This window comes from Triturus cristatus, chromosome 3_1 (genome assembly GCF_964204655.1).
Source record: "Triturus cristatus chromosome 3_1, aTriCri1.1, whole genome shotgun sequence".
In the NCBI taxonomy this organism is placed as follows: Eukaryota; Metazoa; Chordata; class Amphibia; order Caudata; family Salamandridae; genus Triturus; species Triturus cristatus.
Window position 1 is genome coordinate 288,609,940 of NC_140583.1, and position 23,343 is coordinate 288,633,282.

The following is a 23,343-nucleotide window of genomic DNA, read 5'->3' on the forward strand; positions in this document are numbered from 1 at the left end:
GCTTGTATATTGCGAGTTCCCTATCCTCAGGTAGGTACCAGGTGCCTGGATATAGAGGAGTCCTGAGGACGGAAGGTGAGTACGTTTTGGCTGGGTCACAGGGGCCCCTGGGGGCTGATCCCATCTAAACAGAAAATCCAGCCATTACAGGGCCAGAAATCTAACAACACAACACATTTTCTAAAACTTCTCATCTATGTGAGTAAAAGGTCTGGCATGCTGAGGGAAACATATACTTCCAATAGCAGCAGTGGCCGTCTGTCAGTAGATTCTACAATGTTCTACTGTTGCTTTGTCATTGGGTTCTAATGAACAACTACAGTGCTAACATTCTATATTTATGACAAAAGAGAGGCATCCCTCAACTCCCAGGCCAAGCTCTCACTCTCGCAGTCAGCCCCCGAACAGCCAAATCCTCACCCGCCTTGTGCCTCATTGTTCCTTAGTCCAGAATCTGCCTTTTGTATAACCCTGGGCGTAGTTCGCGGAGTTGCACTAAGCGGCCCTACGCGAAGTGCAAAAAAAAACCTCAGCCGCACTACGCAGAGCTACGCGAGCGGCTGAGTATGATAGAAAAATGCTGATTGCACAGTGCTGGATGCTTGTCCGCACTGTGCAATCATTGTGAACGGCACCATGCACAGTGCAAGCGGTTCCTGCTTTTCTTTCCTGCCACTCGAGTAGATTTTTACTCGAGCGGCAGCTTTCTCAATGCGAACGGGCAGTTTTTCAACGAGAGCTGTCGCGAGCATATGCGACGACTTGCAATGAGAAACCTGACCCCCCGCATTGAGAAATCTTGCCGGGAGGTTGATTTTCCTCACTCGCGCTCGCCAACTTGATGTAGACGATCGCGAGCGAGGAAAAAACCTATGCTACGCAACGCGAAGCGGAGTTTTTCGGAACTCCACAATCTCCGCATGACGCGGAGAGCAGGAAATTCGCAAACTTTGTGAGCGGAGCGATGTTCACTGCCCAGGGTTACTTTTGTACCATTTTCCTCTGCCTTTTGTGCTGTCCTCACTGCCTGCACCCATTCTTCCTTCTTTGACTTTGCCTCTGTGTGCCCTTTTCATACTTATTACCTGCGCCTCGTATTCCGCCTTTTCTGCCTTGCCTTTTTGTGCCTTTTTCCTGCATATTGCCTGTGACTAATTTTCCCTCCTTTTTCTCCTGCTTGTTCTGCCGCCACCCATTCCCGCCTCCTTCTAGCCCTGCCCACCACCACCCAACACCCCTCCCTCCTCCTAAGACCTACTTAATGGAGGTCGCAGCACGACCCGATTGAGCAGGTTCCAGGACCAACTCTCACTCTCGTTGTCGGCCCCCCGAACAGCCGGATTCACGCCCACCTTGTGCCTCATTGTTCAATTGTCCAGAATCTGCCTTTTGTACCCTTTTCCTCTGCCTTTTGTGCCTTCCTCACTGCCTGGACACGTTCTTCCTTCTTTGACTTTACCTCAGTGCACCTTTCACATCCTTATTGCCTGCATCTCGTTTCCCTTCATTTGTGCCTTGCCTTTTTGTGACATTTTCCTCTGTATTGCCTGTGACTAATTTTTCCCTCCTTTTTGTCCCACTTGTTTTGCCACCACCCTTTTCTTGCCTCCTGATAACCCTGCCCACAATATCCAGCGCCCCTCCCTCCTCCCAGTGCCTACTTCATGTAGGTCGCAGCAAGACCCCATTGAGCAGGTTCCAGGCCTAGCTCATCTAATGCTCCACCGAGACAGAAGACACCATCCAGACCATGGAACACGTTAACTTCAAACTCCAAAAAGATAGAAAAAAACACCATCAGAGGCACCCTTGCCTACAGACCACCTGTACCATGCCCCAGCTTCTGCACCGTTATCCTTGACTTCACCGGCCCTCTTGTCATTGACTATAAGGACTACATCTTCCTTGGGGATCTAAATTTCTACCTCGACAACCTCACTGACACCAACACCACCAACCTCCTTGATAGCATGAATAATATTGAACTCACCCAACTTGTCACTGACCCCACTCACAACTCAGGACACGTGCTAGACCCCATCTTCAATTCCAGCACCCAGGTCAAGTACAACCAAGCCACCAAACTCACCTGGACCTACCACTTGATCATACAACATCTCCGGTCCCCGCACATTCACCACTGAGCCACTCAGCGTCCCCCGACGCAGTTGAAGCAAAGTATCAGAGAGACAATGGGCCGACACCCTCAACAAATCATACCCCAACACTACATCAAACCTGGACCAGGCTGTTCGACTCCTAGATCACCAACTGCACCAACATCATCGCCACCAGACACGGAATATCTACCAAGCAGGCAAGAGGGTACACCTAGGAACTGAGGACAGCTAATCACCACTGCAAGCAACTGGAAAGAAGATGGCACACAAGCAATACCTCCTCAGACAGAACCACCTTCAAGACTTTCCTCAACCTTTACCACCGGCTACTGAGAGAGACCAAGAGGAAAGTCTTAGCCTACCGCATTGAGTCCCGCTCCAACCACGGCAAAGAGCTCTTCAACATCGTCAGAGAGTTTCCCAACCCCACAGCCACAGAAAACAGCATCACCCCCTCCCAAGACCTCTGAGACAGACTCACCAATGTATTCCATAACAAGATCAACACCATCTATGAAAACTTTGTACCCCAGCTCAAGCCTTCAGACTTCCTTCAAATTCACACACTCACCGAAACCAACATAGACCACCAATTGACCGCATGGGACCAGCTCACCCTCCTAGGACATCACCACCATCATGAACTCCATTCACTCAGGACCCCTCAGGGACCCCTGCCCGCACCACATTTTCAAACTCGGAAGCCGCAGGATCAGCAGCAAGCTCACCACCCTCTTCAACTCCTTACTAGCTATGGCTACCATTCCCGAAGACTTGAAACAAGCAGAAGTCAAATCACTCCTCAAGAATCCATCCGCCGACCTGAGCAAACTCTACAACCACCGCCCAATCTCCTTTTTTCTTTCCCGACAAAGTCCCTGAAAAAGAAACAACTCATGAAATATCTGGATCAGAGCCTTCTTCTAGACACCTCACAATCTAGATTCGGTGCCAACCACAGCACCGAGACTGCCTTGATCGCAGCCACGGATGACATCAGAGCCCTCTTCGACTGGGCAGAAGCAGCGGCTCTGCTCTTCCTCGACATCTCAGCAGCCTTTGACACAGTGTCTCATCACACCCTGATCAGAAGACTACATCCGTCAGTATCCACGGTAAGACCCTCAAATGGATCACCTCCTTCCTCACCATAAGAATTCAGAAGGTCTGCCCACCTCCATTCACCTCCGAACCCAAGTACATCATCTGCTGTGTTCCTCAAAGATCCTCCCTCAGCCCCACCCTCTTCAATGCCTACATGACCCCTTTGGCCATTATCTTCAGATCCCACTGACTAAACATCATATCTTACAGAGATGGTATTCAGCTCATCCTCTCGCTCTCAGAAGATCCCACCAACACAAGAACCAACTCCACAGGTGCATCAAGAGCGTCGCCAACTAGATGAAGGACAGCTGCCTGAAGCTCAACACAGGCAAAATGGAAGTGCCAGACGCAGGTATAACGAAGTGGGGACAGCTGATAAAAGCAGGATCTTAGATAAGATGGGACTCCCTGATATTAAGTACTGGTGGAAATCTGTCCAGATTTCAATGCTAACAGTTGACAAGTTGGGTAAAAGGAATGGAAAAAGACTTTGTGGGAAATACGGAACTGGAGGACGAACTGCAAGGGGACCCATCACCTAAGGAAGTATCAAAGAGGTACTGGTAATAACTCGGGCTGGGAAGAAGACTTTACTGTGCCAATAGAGCAATAGGAGAGTGACCTGCTGACGCGGGATGTACAATATTTATGGCAAGTATCTATGATCACATTATGGCGCATAATAAAACCTGTATATCTTAGGAAAAGCCATCTTTTTACGTTACACCGAGCATACTGGTCTCCGGAAAAGCTAACAAAGATAAAAAAGCAAGTGGTGAAGAGATGTCCAAGATACGGAGAAAAAAGGGCAAATGACATCCACATGTTTCGACAGTGGCCTCAGCTCCAGCTGTTCTCGTCTGCTGTGGGTAAGATTATAAATGAAGTACTGGGACAATATATAGAGGTAAGCGTAGATGTAACTATTTTTGGAGTTGTGAGTGATACTTGCTAGGCGGGAGATATGTATAAAATGGATACTCACTAACCCCCCCCAAACTTAGATTAATGTTTGGCATTAGTGCGTAAGGTTAAAAAAAATTGGAGCAAAGTAGAGAGGAAAATAACCGGATTAAATTTTGGTAGATATGGGACAGAAACAGGTTTTAAGGAGAAGGTTACGAGAAGGAGTATGGCAGGGAGGGAAGTCCAATGATTACCTGCACTGTAATAAAAAAAAGAAACAAATTCCGGGACTTTATCGTGGTGGAGACACAAGTAACTGTCTCATTGGATTTGGAGATCATAAGACAGACCCTCATCTTAAAACAAGAATGCTTGTTACCCCACCTGATGAGGTGAGGTAGAGTCCGGCTGGTAAATTTTCGAAAAGATGGATTTTCGCCTTCTCATATCTCACTTATTGCACAAAATGATGACAAAAAACAAATAGAAGTGCTGGTCTACGGCAACAACTCCACCCCTTGGAACGACTTCTGGTAGCCCTTGAATCTAGGACCATCACCCAAACCGACCGACCATGCCAGAAACCTCGGGATAATCCTAGACAGCAAACTGACCATGAAGTTCCACATACACGCAGTCTCCTCTTCCTACTTTCTCACACTTCGCATGTTATGTAAAGTCTTCAAATGGCCCCCCTGAGCACTAGATATACCTTAACTCAGGCCCTGTTCACCTGCTGATTAGACTATGGCAACAAACCTTGTGCTGGGATCAACACACACCTTCTACAGCGACTCTAGAACACGCAGAACTCATCCTCGACCTCCCCGGATGGACCCACATCACACCCCACCTCAGAAAACTCTACTGGCTCCCTATACAGAAGAGATGGCAATTCCAGCTGATGATCCACGCCTACAAGGGAATGCACAACCAAGGACCAGCCTACATCAACCACCACCTGAACTTCCACCACCCTACCAGGCAGCTACAGTCTGCCTTCCTCTCACTCAATCCAACCCCTAGCAACCACCAATGCAACACCAGAGGACTCTTCTTCTCCTACCACCCTCATAGCGAAAACCTGGAAAGACCTCCCTCTGCAGCTACAGACCTCCCCCTTTCGAGTAGAATTCCAAAGAGCACTTAAGACGTAGCTGTTCGATTGAGTCACCTGAACCACCATGACCCTCAAGCGCCTGAATGCCCTTCCGGGTGATTAGTTGCGCTATATATATCCACTGATTGATTAGTTGGTTGGTTGTTGCAATAGAATCTGTTGAAATTGTGTGTTGGATATTTACCCCATTTGTCTGGTGGTGTTCAGATGTCTGAACTAACTTCTAGTGCTGTATAACAGTGGTTCTTAACCTGTGGTCTGTAGGCCCCTGGAAGTCTGCAACACCTACTCAGCTGTCTGCAATAGTTTAGAAAATTAAATAACATTAGCAGATAAAAAAAGTACATATACATAAAAGCAAAATGTAACGTTACGTTTTGAAAGCTCTGTAAATGTAAAGGAATTTGAAATTGAAAGAAAGAAGTTGGTGTCTTTACCTTGATTCGTGAGAGCAGCACAAGGACTGCAAACTAAATCTAGGAAGGACATTTGGTGGTCTCAATGGTGGTCACTGCTATGCGAAAACAAAACTAGAAGGCATTAGGAGTAAAAAAGTAGAGTATGGCACATCACTTCGCCTTTTAGATATAAAACAACATTTATTTACAAAAAGGCAACCTTCCGATTAGAATTTAGATTTTAGCATATTCGTTCGGTCATTTAAATAAAATATTCCATGATGTGTATTTGTCTGATGTTTACTTGTTTGTGTACTTTGTAATATTGTTTTGAGGTCCAAATCATAGACATTGCTTAGTCGGGGGTCCCTGACTTCCAGTAGTGATTGAGTGGGGATCCACAGAAATGCTCCATACTTCTGACATACCATAATTGTATTCAGAGATGCTGCTTGGCTTGATCTCTGTTTTGTCACTTGCTGCTGGAAAAGGAATGTCAGCGGAGCGTATGCTTTCCTCTCTATTAAAGACTTACAACATTCAGTGAAGTGTTTCAATTTCCTGTGTAGCAGACTGCACGAAAGGACGAGGAGAACTGCATCTGTACTGTTTATTGATAATGCAGATATGAAACCAACTGCTTCACAAAATGTGAAAGGAAATATAATTTTTATTCATGTGTGGCATATTTCCATATTATATATGTTACGGCCTAAATAGGTTACATTGCTTTGAGATTAGATTGCGAAATTTTTACTACTCAACCTGACTTTCATGAATACCTGTTGGCTGTAGCTATTTGTATCAACACCAACTTCTCAGAGTTGAATTCTAATAAAATAGAGGTTTCAGTGCTGGGTGGCCATTTTTCCATCTGGTTCCATAATTGATGGCCTTCATCCTTGGATACTTGCCCTGCCCCTGTTTCCACTCTTCGCAGTCTGGGAATCCTGCCCAATCAAAAACTAGATTGCTTGGCCCAGGTTGCCAATATCTCCTCCTTCTGCTTTGCACATCTACAAAATGTTATCATTTCCTTTCTCTTCCTCTAGCTTGCTCCCCCTTTTCAGTCCTCTGGGCTATCGTTTGCTCCCACTTGATTTCTCTTTCTTCCCTTCTTCTTCAATCAATCAATCAATCATGGCATTTGTAAAGCGCACTACATACCCGTGAGGGTCTCAAGGCGCTGGGGGGGGGGGGGAAGCTGCTACTGTTCGAAGAGCCAGGTCTTGAGAAGTCTTCTGAAGGTCAGAAGGTCTTCGGTCTGCTGCAGGCGGATGGGGAGGGTGTTCCATGTCTTGGCGGCGAGGTGGGAGAATGATCTGCCGCCGGTCACTCTTCAGATGCGGGGGACGGTGGTGAGGGCGCGGTCTGCGGTGCGGAGCGGAGCTGGCGGGTGGGGGTGTAGAGGCTGAGTCGGCTGTTCAGGTACGTTGATCCGGTGTTATGGAGTGCCTTGTGTGTGGGTGAGGAGTTTGAAGGTTATCCTCTTGTAGACAGAGAGCCAGTGTAGGTCTCTCAGGTGGGGTGTGATGTGGCTGCGGTGAGGGATGTCGAGGATCAGGCGGCGGTGTTCTGGATGCGTTGAAGCCATTTCAGGAGTTTGGCCGGGGCTCCTGCGTAGAGTGCGTTTCCGTAGTCCAGCCTACTGCTGACGAGGGCCTGAGTGACCGTTTAGGTGGGGAGCCACTTGAAGATCCCGCGAAGCATGCGGAGGGTGTTGAAGCAGGAAGAGGAGATGGCGTTGACCTGCTTTGTCATGGAGAGGGTGGAGTCGAGGATGACCCCTAGGTTGCATGCGTGGTCGGTGGGTGTTGGGGGTGTTCCTAGTGCAGTCTGCCACCAGGAGTCGGCCCAGGCCGAGTGGGTGGATCCGAGGATGAGGACCTCCGTCTTGTCCGAGTTCAGCTTCAGTTGGCTGTTCCTCATCCAGTCGGCGACGGCCTTCATTCCTTCGTGGAGGTTGGTTTTGGCGGTGTGGGAGTCCTTGGTGAGGGAGAGGATCAGCTGGGTGTCGTCGGCATAGGAGATGATGTTGAGGTTGTGCCGTTGTGCGATGTGGGCGAGTGGTGCCATATAGACATTGAACAACGTTGGGCTGAGGGAAGAGCCTTGGTGTACGCCGCAGAGGATCTCGGTGGCGTCGGAGCGGAAGGGGGGGTTGGCGGAAGCTCTGTGTTGTGCCGGAGAGGAAGGTGGAGGTCCAGTACAGGGCTTTCTCTTGGGTTCCGGCGTCGTAGCGGCGTGTTCGTAATGTGAGGTGGCAGACCGCGTCGAAGGCGGCTGACAGGTCCAGGAGGATGAGGGCCGTGGTTTCTCCGTTGTCTAGCAGGGACCGGATGTCATCAGTGGCGGCAATGAGGGCCCTTTGGATGCTGTGGTTGCTATGGAACCCAGACTGGGACGGGTCCAGGATGCTATTCTCCTCGAGGAAGCTGGTCAGTTGTTTGTTGACAGCCTTTTCGATGATCTTCGCCAGGAACGGGAGCAGGGAGATGGGTCGGAAGTTCTTGAGGTCCTTGGGGTCCGCCTTGGGTTTATTGAGTAAGGCGTTGATCTCTGTGTGCTTCCAGCTCTCCGGAAAGGTCACTGTCTCGAAGGAGATGTTGGAGCTGGGGTTGGAGAGTTCCTTCACAATGTTGAAGAGCTCTTTGCTGTTGTGTGCGTTGTTGTCTAGGCGGTCTTTGAAGGAGGTCCTTTTGGCAGATCTGATGAGGTGGTGGTATCTGCGGGTGGCGTTCTTGTGGGCAGTGTAGTTTTCCGGTGTTCGGTCTCGGATCCAGGTTTTTTCGAATATTCGGCAGGTTCGCTTGGCGGTCTGGAGGTCTTTAGTGAACCAGCTGGCTTTCTTGCTAGTGTGGGTGTTGGAGGGCTTCTTGAGGGCGGCGAGGGTGTTGGCGCAATTGTTGATCCACTGTTTGAGGTTGCGAGGGAGGTGTAAAGCTGGTCTTCGGTGACTTTGCTCCAGCAGCGGCGCGGCATCTGTTGGATGCGGTTGTGCGTGGTGGGTTTCCGGAAGGTGAAGTGGGTGCAGCGGTGATCGGTCCAGTGGAGCTCGGTGGTGTGGTTGAAGGAGACGTTGGAGCTTGCGGAGAAGATGGGGTCAAACGTGTGGCCGGCGGAGTGGGTGGGTGTAGTGACGAGTTGTCTGAGTCCGAGGTTGGCGAGGTTGTCAATCAGGGTGGAGGAGTTGGTGTCGTTGTTGTTCTTGAGGTGGAAGTTCAGGTCCCCCAGGAGGATGTAGTCCGTGGAGGCGAGGACGTGTGTGCTGACGAGGTCGGTGATGGAGTCGCTGAACTGTGCTCGTGGTCCGGGGGGTTGGTAGATGAGGGTTCCTCTGAGGGTGGTGTTGGGATCGGTGTGGATCTGGAAGTGCAGGTATTCGGCAGTGCTGAGGGTGTCATCGGTGTTAGTTGAGACGTTGAGAGAGTTCCTGTGGATGATGGTGATTCCTCCTCCTACTCCATTGGTGCGGTCCCTGCGGGTGAGTTTATAGCCTTCCGGGATGGCTATGGCGGTGTCGGGTGCGGAGGAGGGGTTCAGCCAGGTCTCCGTCAGGAAGGCGACGTCTGGGGTGTTGGAGTCCAGTAGGTCCCAGAGTTCCACGGCGTGTTTGCGTGCAGAGCGGGTGTTGAGAAGAATGCATCTGAGGTGGTTGGGTTCTTTGGTAGGTGGGTTGGCAGGCCGGATGCTGGTGAAGCTGCAGTTCCGGCAGGAGACGGGTCCTTGGGTGTGCTTCGGGGCGGCCAGGCCGGAGGTGCGTGATTGTCCGGTGTTGAGTGCGTGGAGGGTGCTGGAGTCGTAGCAGAGGCGGGCATCGTGGCGTTCGTGGGGGCCAGGGGTTCTGGCGCTGGGCGCGGTCCAGGCGCGGCCGGGTGCAGACGGGCTTGCCTTAGGCACGCCTTCAGAGGTAGGGGCAGCGAATTGACAGCCAGGGGGCGGGGCCACAGGGGATGCAGCGGCAGGAACGGGAGCGGTGGTATTCTCCCCAATATTAGGAGACTTTGCACTGGCGGCCATGGGTTCTCTTTTGCAGCTACCAAAATATGAACTCCGCACCACTTGTTGTGTGCCTGATTTCTAGGCATATGGGATTTATGAAGTGCCCAAAAATCAGGCTCTTAGGCACTAAAGAGATGCCCGAAAATCAGGTTGTTTTCTCAATAATTCTGCATCTGTGCCGCTCAGGCACAACAAACCTCATAAATAATAAATCCACAGCTTGTCAAGACACGTTTGTACGTTTCCTCATGAAATCCATTACCCTGGTCGCTTAAAGCCTCTATATTTGTAAAACAGTAACATGTTCATAGATAAAGAATGTTTTTTAGTCTTCAATTTTAATACATGAGGTTCATGTTTTATAGAGCCAAGAAGACTCTTGGAGCTAGAGGTGTTCTACCACAATATAAAGTTGTAAATATCACCCCGCCAAAATGTCTTATCCAGAATATTGTCTATTACAATATATTAAAAGTAGGTATATACAAGCCAATGTAAATGCACTATTATTAACTCCACTCCCACGGATCTCGACAGTGTATATAGGAAGATAGGCTGGCATAATTCAGCAGACATATCTCATATTTAAACTGAGCAGGGTCACAGTCAGATGCTTCAAAATACTTGCTGTTTGGGATGTTTTTTCTTTCCCCATGTCCTTCGTCAGTGCCTTTCTTTTGCTTCTTTAACGAAAGGGACAGCCCATTGCAGCATTGCTGTATCACTATTAGAACATTCTAGCCGTTCGGGGTTGTATGTCATAAATTAAACATGGGAAACGTTATATTGCTTGGCGTTGCCTCTACTGTCTAGGTGTGTGCTCACAGGGATGCGTGCTTCCAGGGACGGGGGTGCTGCTGACATGCAGATCACTTCTGGGGGACATTAACAAGCATTGATTCTTGGTGGTCGAGCTCCGAGTTCGGCCGACAGGCAACCTTTTCTTTGGGAAAGTGACTGGTAATGTTTTCACAGTGACCTCTAGTGGTCGTTACCGGCAGTGCTTTCAAAGTATCAAGCCGCCCTCCCTTGATGTGGCAGGAACACCCACTCCTCTTACAGTGACACCTGCGTGCCGATAAAAAAAAATACAAAGACAGAATTAAAGACGCATTTGTCTCTGCTCGCAGATGCTATTTTCATGGAAATAAATGAAAAGCCATCTGATGAAATTTAAGCATAGGAATAAAGCTGTATTGTGTTTAAATTGTTAGGAATTTACTGCACACTGAACAATTATTACTGACTGCAGCCAAATCCATCAAGAGGAAACGGGGCCCAAGCGGCAGCAGCGGAGTGAAAAGCCCATTACGCAAATGACATGGAGTGGAAAGACGCGCGCGGCATAATATCCTCGCGCCCCTCTCGCGAGCAAATTGTATTGCTTCAAATTGGAGAGAGTCGGTGGAGTAAGGGCAGATGAAGAGCGGGGGTGGCGAGGGGGAGACCTGTCGGTATACCTCTATGCTGAGCCTCAGCACAACTCTGCCATGCACCTCCTCCTGGACAGGCAGGGTTTACTTCCATTACGGGGACCCTCAAAGAGTTCAACAGATACAAGTCCATCTTTACCTGCAGTGCATGCTCAGGGCCCCGTTCTGCCTGGCCTAATATGTGGGGGCTTAAACGTGCACCTGGGATTATGTGCCCAGGGATGCAAGGGGCATCCGAGCCTGATTTATTCCACCCCCTCACTCCCATTCCTCCCTCCGGGCACTTTGGCATTACAGACAGGGCTGCGCTGACACTTGTGCGGTGCCTTCTGTACTACAGATGGCGCCCACACATATGTAATGCAGACGCTATTTTAAGAGGGTGTTCCTCATGCAAATGACACACGCTTTGCCTCTGACACTGCACCGCGTTATTGGCGTGGGCACAAACGCAAAGAGACCATCAGGAGGTGAACTGGTTGTGCGCCACAAAAAGTAGCGCTCTGTCCGTAAGCCTGCAGTGGACCGGCCTCTGAAGGGGGGAAATGGGCCCCATAGATTCCCAGATACCTCCCTGCAGGCAGATGCAGTGGCGCACTTTCTCCCCTCTGAAGGGCTGCCTTTTTGCAGTGTACAATCAGAACTCCTCCAAGACAGCCTCTTTGACTCTGTGCCCGAATCCAAAATATGGCAGGGGTACAGAGGCAGTTTCCCTCATTTGCATTGGACCATGCCCCCGGGTAAATGAGAGACCGCCCTCTCAAGATAGCACCAGCATTGGATACATCTCTATCTGTATCTGTAACAGAAGATGCTGGCCAAGAATCTGTGGGCCCTCCTGGTATACTAAGGAGACCAGAGCCCAGATAACAGGCACACCTGCCTGTTGCGCTCCGGTGCACTATATGTAATATGGTAAATACCATTTCCACTGGTCGAAATGGGGAATACCAATGTAACTTTTCCCATCTCAGCTGAACTTTAACCTCTGAGGCGGAAGCCGGAGGGAACTTGTGTAACTTTTAAAAACTGTTGATTCGTGTTTGTTTTTAATCATTTGCACTATCACCTGTGCTATCTTCTGGGCTGCATCGCCTGGTAGGATCCTTTCGACCTGCGGATTTCGCGCTGTTTGGGACATTGTTCTGTTTAGGGACGCCATCGCTGCACGCGCGAGGCCACGCCCACCTTACAGGCCACGCCCACAACCCCTCACTTAAATGTGCCTCCCACGCAAGCGCAGCGGACGAGCGCAGCGGGAGCGCCGTCTGCGCGCCGAAGGCAAGCCCGTCTGCGCCCGTCCGCGACCAGCCGGGACCCGGGGCCACAAACCCTGGCTCCCACCCTACCCAGAACAGGACCTATAGCTCGGCGGCCTTATATAGCATAGGTAGGACTGCCACTCCCCAGTGCTCTTATATCTACGCTCCTAGAGAGCTACCCAGCCGATGCTCGGGGTGCAAACACTCCTTCCGCAAATCCCCGCCGGTCGCGGCACGAACGTACGGTATGTACGCGTTAAATTGCCGCTCCCTACCAAAACATAGCACACAGATTGCCATGCTGCTCGAGGAGCAAAAGCTTTTCCTGACAGAAACGTGGCTCACTGCACACTCTGAGCCAGATGTGGTCCAAGCCTTACCCGTAGGCTACTATATCCTTAGATCGGATAGACCGGTAGGGAGAGGCGGAGGTCTGGCGATCATATTGAAGAACCAGTACCGATGCCGTACTACAGCAGAAACTATCTCTGAGTGCGAGAGTGTAGCATTCTGCATAGAGTTCAATGCAAATAGCTCTTTCTCCGGCACCCTGATCTACCGCCCCCCTGAGCCTGTAAAAGTGTTCCATAGGACTCTTCCAGAAATTATAGCGGAAAGAATTCTTTCTTCCGCCAACCACACAATCCTAGGGGACCTTAATCTCCACTTTAACTCCCCCTCAGACCACATTGCTCAGGAATTACTAGATGATTTGGAAGCTCTCCAACTGTTCCAACTGGTTGCAGCCCCGACCCATGAAAAAGGCAACTTACTTGACCCTATATTTAGTAACTGCCTGGATCTAACTGTTGATCAACCCACCCCCCTTCCATGGTCAGATCATTTTTTGGTCCCGTTTACCTGGGTCACACACAAAACCCCCCAATTACCTTCCCAAGTCACCACCAGGAGGAATTGGTCAAAACTCCCTTTGGAGTCCTGGCTGCACAACCTGGACTCCACTCGCCCGCTACCCTGCCTAGACCCCAATGTGGCAAACGTCAACTATGAAAGCTGGATCACCCATTCGCTAGACTCGATCCTTCCGTTCCGCAGATCCTCCTCGAAGAGACTACAGAAATCTGCCCCCTGGTTCTCCGACTCTCTAAGACAGCTAAAACGCCTTTGTAGGCAACGAGAGAGAGCCTGGCGTTTAGATTTCCTCCCAGACAAAAAGGCCTCCTATAAAGAGGCGATCAAAGCCTACAAAGAAGGGATCAGAACGGCCCAGGCAATCCACTACTCTGAGAAAATACTTGAATCGAAATCAAAGCCCAAAGAAATTTTCCAAATTATAAAGCAATGCTCTAGTGCCAACACGGCACCCCCTTATAATAAAACTCAGGACCAATGCAATGAGCTGGCAGATTTCTTCTACAACAAAGTTCTAAAAATGTATTCCACTTTTTCAACTGCAGCTACAACCCCGGTTGGGATTAATCCACCCCTCCCTAAACCACCTCTTCACCCAGCCCAGCCTTCCCTCGAGCACTTCCCTCCTCTGGACCTCGACACTTTAAGCAAAGTGGCACGACAAGTCAAGTCGGGCTCTCCTTGTGACCCTGCTCCTCCAGAGGTCCTGATGCAGGCAAGCAACGCCACCCTGCCTGTAATCCTGGATCTTCTAAACACGTCCATATCCGCTTGCTCTGTCCCCACAGCCTGGAAGCAGGCCATGGTACGGGCGCTATTGAAGAAACCCAGCCTAGACCCAGATGACCACTCCAGCTATCGCCCCATCTCACTTCTCCCTTGGGTTAGCAAGGTGTTAGAGAAGTACATAAATGCGCAGCTGGTCCAGCTCCTGGAGGACCACTCTCTATTACACACATCCCAGACAGGCTTCAGACCGAAGCATGGCACAGAAACCGCCTTGTTAGCGGTCACCGAAGAAACTAGAAGGATACTGGACCAGGGAGGATCAGTGGCAGTGATCCTCCTTGATCTAAGTGCCGCCTTCGATACGGTCAGCTATACCACCCTGCTGGACCGTCTCCATAACATCGGAGTTTCTGGTGACGCCTTAAGGTGGTTTGTTTCCTTTCTGTCTGGGAGGTCGTTTCAGATTTTCGACGGTGAGACAGTATCCTCTAGTAAACCCCTGAGCTGCGGAGTACCGCAGGGCTCCTCCCTGAGCCCTGTATTGTTTAACGTGTACATGAGGCCGCTGGCGGGTGTTGTCGAACCGTATGGCATTAAAATCGTGTCATACGCCGACGACACCCAGCTTGTGGTCTCGCTGGCCACCAAGAACAACAGGTATTCCCCAGCCGATCTGCTAAAATGCCTAGAGGATGTCAAGGAATGGATGACCAACTCCTCCCTAAAACTAAACGGAGAAAAGACGGAGCTCATGCTCCTAGGCCCAACCTCTCCTGTGCCTTTCACCTCCTTGTGGCCCAGTGCGCTGGGCCCCCCTCCCATCCCTAAGGAAAGTGTTAAGAGCCTGGGAGTGTGGCTGGACAACAAACTTTCCTTCTCCACTCAGGCCACAAAAGTGTCCGCCACATGTTTTGGCCTACTTAGAATCTTGAGGAAGGTTCTCCCGCTACTTCCCCTAGAGGCCAAAAAGGTGGCTGTACAAGGTCTCATCCAGTCTCGCCTGGACTCGAACAATGCCCTATACGTGGGGGCACCTGAGACGACCCTCCGGAAATTGCAGGTCGTGCAGAACTGTGCAGCACGTTCCCTGCTGAAAATTCCGCGTACCCAGTCGGCCAGACCTGCTCTAAAAAGTCTCCACTGGTTGCCAGTGAGGCAGAGAGTGGCCTTCAAGGCCCTGTGCTTGGCGCATCGCGCCTTCTGGAAAACGGGCCCAGCCATCAACAGCGACCTTGTCATCCCCTACCATCCTAACAGGAACCTTCGGTCGACGGAGGCGTTCCTTGCTGCTGTTCCCAGAGTGAAGCGAGCCAGGTCTGGGGGTAGGCGGTTCTCTTTGAATACCACCAGGCTCTGGAATGCTCTCCCCCTTCCACTCCGGTCCAACCCTGACCTACTCTTATTCCGTAAAAATTTGAAGACACTGCTGTTTGCCAAATCCTGTGTACCTTAATTCCTTCCCCGTCACTTTATGTTCAACTCAGCGCTTGGACGCCTACGGGCAGCAACCGCGCTTAACAAATATCTTTACTTTACTTTACTTTACTTTACTTTACTTCAGCTGCAAAATTCAGAATGTTAAATTATTTGAAATGCACTACTTTTGCATAGTTTTATATTGGGAAATTTGCGTAGGGCGGAACCGCTGGGTCAGTGTGAACTCCACTTGTATTCTCCATTCAGGTGCAAACTCTTGTTTACCTTTAGAACCATGCATATCAATGCAATGCACCTCCATCCTCATACACAATACTTCCTGTGCACCTCATTATCAGCCTGCCAAGTCCATTATCCCATTAAAGCGTACCACACACCGCCCCTCTCAGTGTACTTCATTATTGTCGAAAATCACACAATGCCCTAGCAGTACAGAGACTCCCACAGCTCTGCCAGGGCATTTCAATACAGACTTGTTATGTGCCACTTGAAACAGGTGTTTTGGAAACGTATACTTATAAAGTAGAAAGAGATGAATGAGGCTGTCGAACACGCCTGGCATAGTCACACATTTAGGAAGGTCAAGAGCATTATGCTCACATTTGGGATTTTCTGTTATTAATAATTGAACCACTTTCCATTTTCCTCTGTTTGCCGGCCGCCTCCCCCTGGCAGCAGGATGTGTATTCATGATGACTGACGCCCAGGGCTTGTGGCCATGACAATGTGTGAATGTCTGGGAGGCCTTGGTGTTTCGTACCTTCCATTACTGACCTTATGGCAATGTGTGTCCTTCGACTTGCATCACAACCAAGGGGCAGATTTATGTTCCCTGGCGCATCCCTGCAAATCAGTATGGATGTGCCAGGGAAGATGCGTCACGCAAGTTTACCCTTGCGCCACAATCAATGCGCCGCATTTACAATGCAGCGCATCGTGGCGCAAGGATAAACAGATGCGTGACGCATCTGATGGCGGAAGGGCGGCGCATTGCTGGAGTTGCGTCGCAAACACGACGCAGCTCCAGCAAGGATCGGGGGTGCCCTATCGGTACAATGCTGCGCAGGGATTCGACGCAGCATGGCCGGAAAAGTGACTGAGTGAAATCTTGTAGATTTCACTCAGCCACTTTTCGGAGGCGTTCCTGCGCCGGAACGCCCCCCCCCCTGTGAAGGTACGCCCACATGTGGCGCAAGCTTTACAACGTGACGCATCTCCCTAGATGCGTCACATTGTAAATCTGCCGCAGCATGGCGCTGGCTTTGCGCCGCCGCTGCGTCACAAAAGTGACGCAACGGCGGCGCAAAAGTGACGCACAGGGCTTATAAATCTGCCCCCAAGTATCTACATTCAAGCTGACATCTTTGCATTTCCCTTTGCAATGCCTTTATCTTCTGTCTGCCCTACTCCTCTCCTACTCTCTGGTAACAGGACAGACTGTCTCATCGGAGCTGAGTTTGCACCACTCTCAGAATAATTGTTTCTCTATGGCAAGGTATGAAAGAGAGGAAGTCCCTTGCGCTCTCTAAGGGGCAGATTTATGTTCCCTGGCGCATCCCTGCAAATCAGTATGGATGTGCCAGGGAAGATGCGTCACGCAAGTTTACCCTTGCGCCACAATAGATGCGCCGCATTTACAATGCAGCGCATCGTGGCGCAAGGATAAACAGATGCGTGACGCATCTGATGGCGGAAGGGCGGCGCATTGCTGGAGTTGCGTCGCAAACACGACGCAGCTCCAGCAAGGATCGGGGGTGCCCTATCGGTACAATGCTGCGCAGGGATTCGACGCAGCATGGCCGGAAAAGTGACTGAGTGAAATCTTGTAGATTTCACTCAGCCACTTTTCGGAGGCGTTCCTGCGCCGGAACGCCCCCCCCCCTGTGAAGGTACGCCCACATGTGGCGCAAGCTTTACAACGTGACGCATCTCCCTAGATGCGTCACATTGTAAATCTGCCGCAGCATGGCGCTGGCTTTGCGCCGCCGCTGCGTCACAAAAGTGACGCAACGGCGGCGCAAAAGTGACGCACAGGGCTTATAAATCTGCCCCCAAGTATCTACATTCAAGCTGACATCTTTGCATTTCCCTTTGCAATGCCTTTATCTTCTGTCTGCCCTACTCCTCTCCTACTCTCTGGTAACAGGACAGACTGTCTCATCGGAGCTGAGTTTGCACCACTCTCAGAATAATTGTTTCTCTATGGCAAGGTATGAAAGAGAGGAAGTCCCTTGCGCTCTCTAAGGGGCAGATTTATGTTCCCTGGCGCATCCCTGCAAATCAGTATGGATGTGCCAGGGAAGATGCGTCACGCAAGTTTACCCTTGCGCCACAATAGATGCGCCGCATTTACAATGCAGCGCATCGTGGCGCAAGGATAAACAGATGCGTGACGCATCTGATGGCGGAAGGGCGGCGCATTGCTGGAGTTGCGTCGCAAACGCGACGCAGCTCCAGCAAGGCTCGGGGGTGCCCTATCGGTACAATGCTGCGTCAATCCTTACGCCTGCTTCAAGCAGGCGCAGGGATTCGACGCAGCATGGCCGGAAAAGTGACTGAGTGAAATCTTGTAGATTTCACTCAGCCACTTTTCGGAGGCTTTCCTGCGCCGGAACGCCCCCCCCCCTGTGAAGGTACGCCCACATGTGGCGCAAGCTTTACAACGTGACGCATCTCCCTAGATGCGTCACGTTGTAAATCTGCCGCAGCATGGCGCTGGCTTTGCGCCGCCGCTGCGTCACAAAAATGACGCAACGGCGGCGCAAAAGTGACGCACAGGGCTTATAAATCTGCCCCTAAGTATGTATGTGGATTTGTATAGTGCAAACCTGGTTGTAAAGCCACAAACCATGGTGCGATTGAGTGTGGGTACCATGCCATGGTAGTAGGACAGGTGGAAGTATAGCAGTAAACATCTGTTATTCAGCGCCTACAAGCCCTTGGGTGAACGCGCGCTTTACAAATGCACATTGTGTTATGTTATGTCAAGTAGTGTGGAAGGGGTGGGGAGTGGCGGAGGAGGAAGAGTGGTGATAGCTAGCGAGCACGGGTGCTCACGTAGCGAGAGGACAGAATGAGGGAGATGAGAGGCAGGGATGGCTCATTCCAGACGGTTTAATGATAAAAAGAGTCACAGGTTGATGAGGTGTTGTTTGAAGAGTAGGGCCTGAAACTTCTTTCTGGAGAGGAGGATGGAAGGTGCCTCAGAGGGAGCGTCATCATTTTCCAGGGGCGCAGCAGGAAGAGGCTTGGCTTCCACGCTAGTCCATGGTGCACGTCCCAGACTCATGTGACGTTGCTGGTACAGATGCTGCAGATGTCTTTATTTTGGAGGCCCTCGTTGCTGAATTGTGATGGGTTTTAGAGACAGAGTTCTGAATCATTCTTCCGTGCGATCCAGCATCCAATCCTGAGCTTGACAGTTATGTGGGGGAGGCCTTGTAGAGATAAATGACAGAAATAACAGAGGGGGCCACAATCCCTTGCCTTAGGTTCTTCCTTTTATGAGACTTCTGGCTCCTAGCCGCAGTGGCGGCTGTGAAATTTAAAAGTGGTAGGCGTAAACACCTGCCCCAAATATGATGAGCTGAGTGTCTGATATGCGCAAGCTCAAATAGGGATATGTGGGGTTCTTCACTGCAACAATCTTGTACACTAACTAGATTAGCAATCAGTGCATTTCACAAAAGTTTTCCCCAAGGAAATCGGCTAGAAGACTACAAGTTTTAGGCAATTCTGAAGGAGTACTCTTGATAACATTGAGCTAATTTATGGCTATAGTTATAATACCAATAACCAGCATACCTGTGACCAGACTGTCAAGGCTGACAAGGTATTTTACAGCTCTACTACGCTCGCGCTGCTGCTAGCGATAGCATTTTTAACTATCCCTGTTTTGTATTTAATTTGTTGCTTTATTCATTTCCCCTGATTTTAACCGCGTTCAGGCTGGGATTAGGCGGGTAACTTTCCCCCCCTCTTACCGCATGTAAATTTGTCTTTATCACCGCCGTTTTGGTGGGTCCGGGTCACGGGGATTCACCGGGGTGGACGCCATTTTGGTTTGGGCAGTATATTTTCTGGCGGGCGCCATTTTGAGCACTACAGCGCTCGGGTTAGCCTCGCGGGACGCCTACTTAAGGCGGATTTCTCTTCGTGGGTCGCCTGACAAGGTATTTTACAGCTCTACTACGCTCGCGCTGCTGCTAGCGACAGCATTTTTAACTATCCCTGTTTTGTATTTAATTTGTTGCTTTATTCATTTCCCCTGATTTTAACCGCGTTCAGGCTGGGATTAGGCGGGTAACTTTCCCCCCCTCTTACCGCATGTAAATTTGTCTTTATCACCGCCGTTTTGGTGGGTCCGGGTCACGGGAATTCACCGGGGTGGACGCCATTTTGGTTTGGGCAGTATATTTTCTGGCGGGCGCCATTTTGAGCACTACAGCGCTCGGGTTAGCCTCGCGGGACGCCTACTTAAGGCGGATTTCTCTTCGTGGGTCGCCTGACAAGGTATTTTACAGCTCTAGTACGCTCGCGCTGCTGCTAGCGATAGCATTTTTAACTATCCCTGTTTTGTATTTAATTTGTTGCTTTATTCATTTCCCCTGATTTTAACCGCGTTCAGGCTGGGATTAGGCGGGTAACTTTCCCCCCCTCTTACCGCATGTAAATTTGTGTTTATCACCGCCGTTTTGGTGGGTCCGGGTCACGGGGATTCACCGGGGTGGACGCCATTTTGGTTTGGGCAGTATATTTTCTGGCGGGTGCCATTTTGAGCGCTACAGCGCTCGGGTTAGCCTCGCGGGACGCCTACTTAAGGCGGATTTCTCTTCGTGGGTCGCCTGACAAGGTATTTTACAGCTCTACTACGCTCGCGCTGCTGCTAGCGATAGCATTTTTAACTATCCCTGTTTTGTATTTAATTTGTTGCTTTATTCATTTCCCCTGATTTTAACCGCGTTCAGGCTGGGATTAGGCGGGTAACTTTCCCCCCCTCTTACCGCATGTAAATTTGTCTTTATCACCGCCGTTTTGGTGGGTCCGGGTCACGGGGATTCACCGGGGTGGACGCCATTTTGGTTTGGGCAGTATATTTTCTGGCGGGCGCCATTTTGAGCGCTACAGCGCTCGGGTTAGCCTCGCGGGACGCCTACTTAAAGCCGCTTCCTCCCGCGCAGCAGTACCGCGCAGTGGGACGCCGTCGCTTAGCCGGAGTCGTGCCTGAGTCCTGCCCGTCTGCGCCCGTCCGCGCTAGGGTCGTGCGGGACGTTGCAGGTGGGTGTGCCCGTATTCGTAGCTAGGGTGGAAAGATGATCACGTATTCTATTGAGACGCTGCGGTCCATTGGATCGACCATCACTAAATGTAATCAGGTTATCCACCCTTTAAGCGGCCCTTATTGCTGCGCCTGTAAAGGTTGGGCTTTGGCCCCTCCCGCTCCTATTCGCCAGAAGCCTGTTGCTGCCACTTCTCCGAGTTCGACGAACGCTCTGCGGATATTTAGCCTGAATGGTAGGTCACTGGTTTTGCACCATCAAGATATCCTTGCCCTTTTGCATGATGAGACCCCGGATATTCTCGCCACTACCGTAACTTGGCTGCAGGAGGAGGATGCAGCGATTATTAATCTTGCTTTTCCTCCGGAATATTCTATTTTCACCCTTAATCGCCCTACTAGAGGGGGAGGTATTGCACTGGCGGTGAAATCTAATTTCTCCTGCATTTGGACTGCTTTACATATTGCTGGGTGTGAGAGTGCCTCTTTCAAGATCGGGATTAGTCCCCAGTACTCGATCTCGGGGATGGTGGTCTATCGCCCTCCAGGTAATGACGCTGTGTTTAGAGAGGCTTTCCCGGATGCTGTTAGCACTCTGGCAATTGGTTGTGCCAACTTCTCTATATTGGGAGATTTGAATCTACATTTTGATAATCAGAGTGCCCCGGCTGTTTGTAACTTTCTTGCGGATCTTGAGGCCCTTCAGCTGTTCCAAAAAGCCTCTCAACCTACCCACACAGGAGGGCATACATTGGACCCTTTTTTTACAAACCTAACGGAAGCTTCCATTCTTTCCGTTTCACCCCTGGGATGGACGGATCACTTTCTAGTGGATATTCAGGTTTTGTCACCTGAAATTATTCCAATTCCCTTAGCCCGATCTATCCCTAGAAGACACTGGAGTAAGCTTAGGTTAGAGGACTTACATCTTGCTCTAACTACTGATCCGCTTGATCTTTCGGATGATGTTGGATTGGGTTATGACCAGTTCTGTAATTGGATTACCAGGGCGCTTGACTCCTTGATTCCCATACTGACTAGTAAAATCAGTCCTAGAAAGTCTAACCCCTGGTATGACAGTGCATTACGTGCACTGAAAGGGAACTGTAGGCGTGCCGAGAGGGAATGGCGGAGATCTTATGATACGGTGAAGAAATCGCTGTACCTGGCCTCTATTAAGATCTATCATCGTGCCATTTGTAGAGCTCGTGCGACGTTCTACTCTCGGGAATTCGGTAATAGCCCAAATCCATCTAAAACTATCTTCAAAGCTCTCAAGGATCTGCTGTCTAAGCGCTCTATTTCTCCAGTTATGGCCTCTACCTCGCACTGTGAAGCCCTAGCATCTTTTTTTTGGGAAAAAGTGCAGGGCATCTATAGTGCTTTTCCTGGTATGGGACCCCCCCAGAAGGCCGTGGTGGTTGCCCCTGCCTTTCCCTTGCTGGATTCTCTTCCGCGGCTTCTACCTGAGGCTTTTGACACTCTGGCTCAGAAGGTCAAATCTGGCTCACCTCTGGATCTGGTCTGTCCTGATCTGTTTAGGAACCAGTCTTTTGTGGGTCGCCCTACAGTTTGTTCCTTGATTAACATTTCGCTGGCCACGGGCATGGTCTCAACCAAATGGAAGCGTGCAGTGGTTTCTCCTATTTTGAAGAAGCCAAGCTTGGACGCTTTGAGACCGGAGAACTACCGGCCTATCTCCTTACTCCCTTGGCCGGCCAAGCTGATGGAAGCTCATGTTAATCAGGCTCTGACCGACCATCTTACCCAAGCTAACATTCTGGACGACACCCAGAATGGGTTCCGGGCTGGGCACAGCACGGAGACTGCCCTTCTCGCCATGGTTGAACATCTTCGTTCGGTGCTGGATCAGGGACAGACGGCGGCGCTAGTGTTGTTAGATCTGAGCGCCGCCTTTGACACGGTCTCGCACCGTATCCTTCTGCACCGCCTGGAAGAGATTGGCGTTATGGGGTCGGCCCTCCAGTGGTTCCGTTCCTTTCTTGAAGACCGGTCTTTTTGCGTTGCTACACCTCCTTATCAGTCCAAGTTCCATCCTCTGGACTTGGGGGTGCCGCAGGGATCCTCACTGAGTCCCACCTTATTTAATCTTTAGGTGAGACCGCTGGCTGATGTCGTCAAACAATGGGGCATGTATATGGTCTCATATGCTGACGACACTCAGCTGGCGGTTACTATCAGTGGGGATGCCGATGTGGACGCCCCCAAGTTCCAGAACGGGCTGAGGGAGGTGGCTAGCTGGATGACTACCAACTGTCTCCAGCTTAACGCTAGGAAGACCGAGGTTATGATCGTCGTAAAGGGTAGGGACCTCTGGGGTGACAGATGGTGGCCGTCGGAACTTGGTGTGGCTCCAACCCCGGTTATGGAGCTGAGAAATCTGGGAGTATGGTTGGACTCTACTCTCAGCTTTGTGGGACACACCAAGAAAACCGCAGCTTGCTGCTTTGGAGTCCTTCGGGGCTTAAGGCCTGTCCTTAAGTTTTTTGACCCCCCTACCAGGCAGATGGTGGTCCAGGCAACAGTTTTATCTCGCCTGGACTATGCCAGTTCGCTCCTGATAGGGAGTAATCAGGCAGAAATTGTTCGTCTCCAACGCGTTCAAAATGCCGCTGCCAGAGCCATTGCCGGCTTGCCTAGGTCATGCTCGGCTGCCA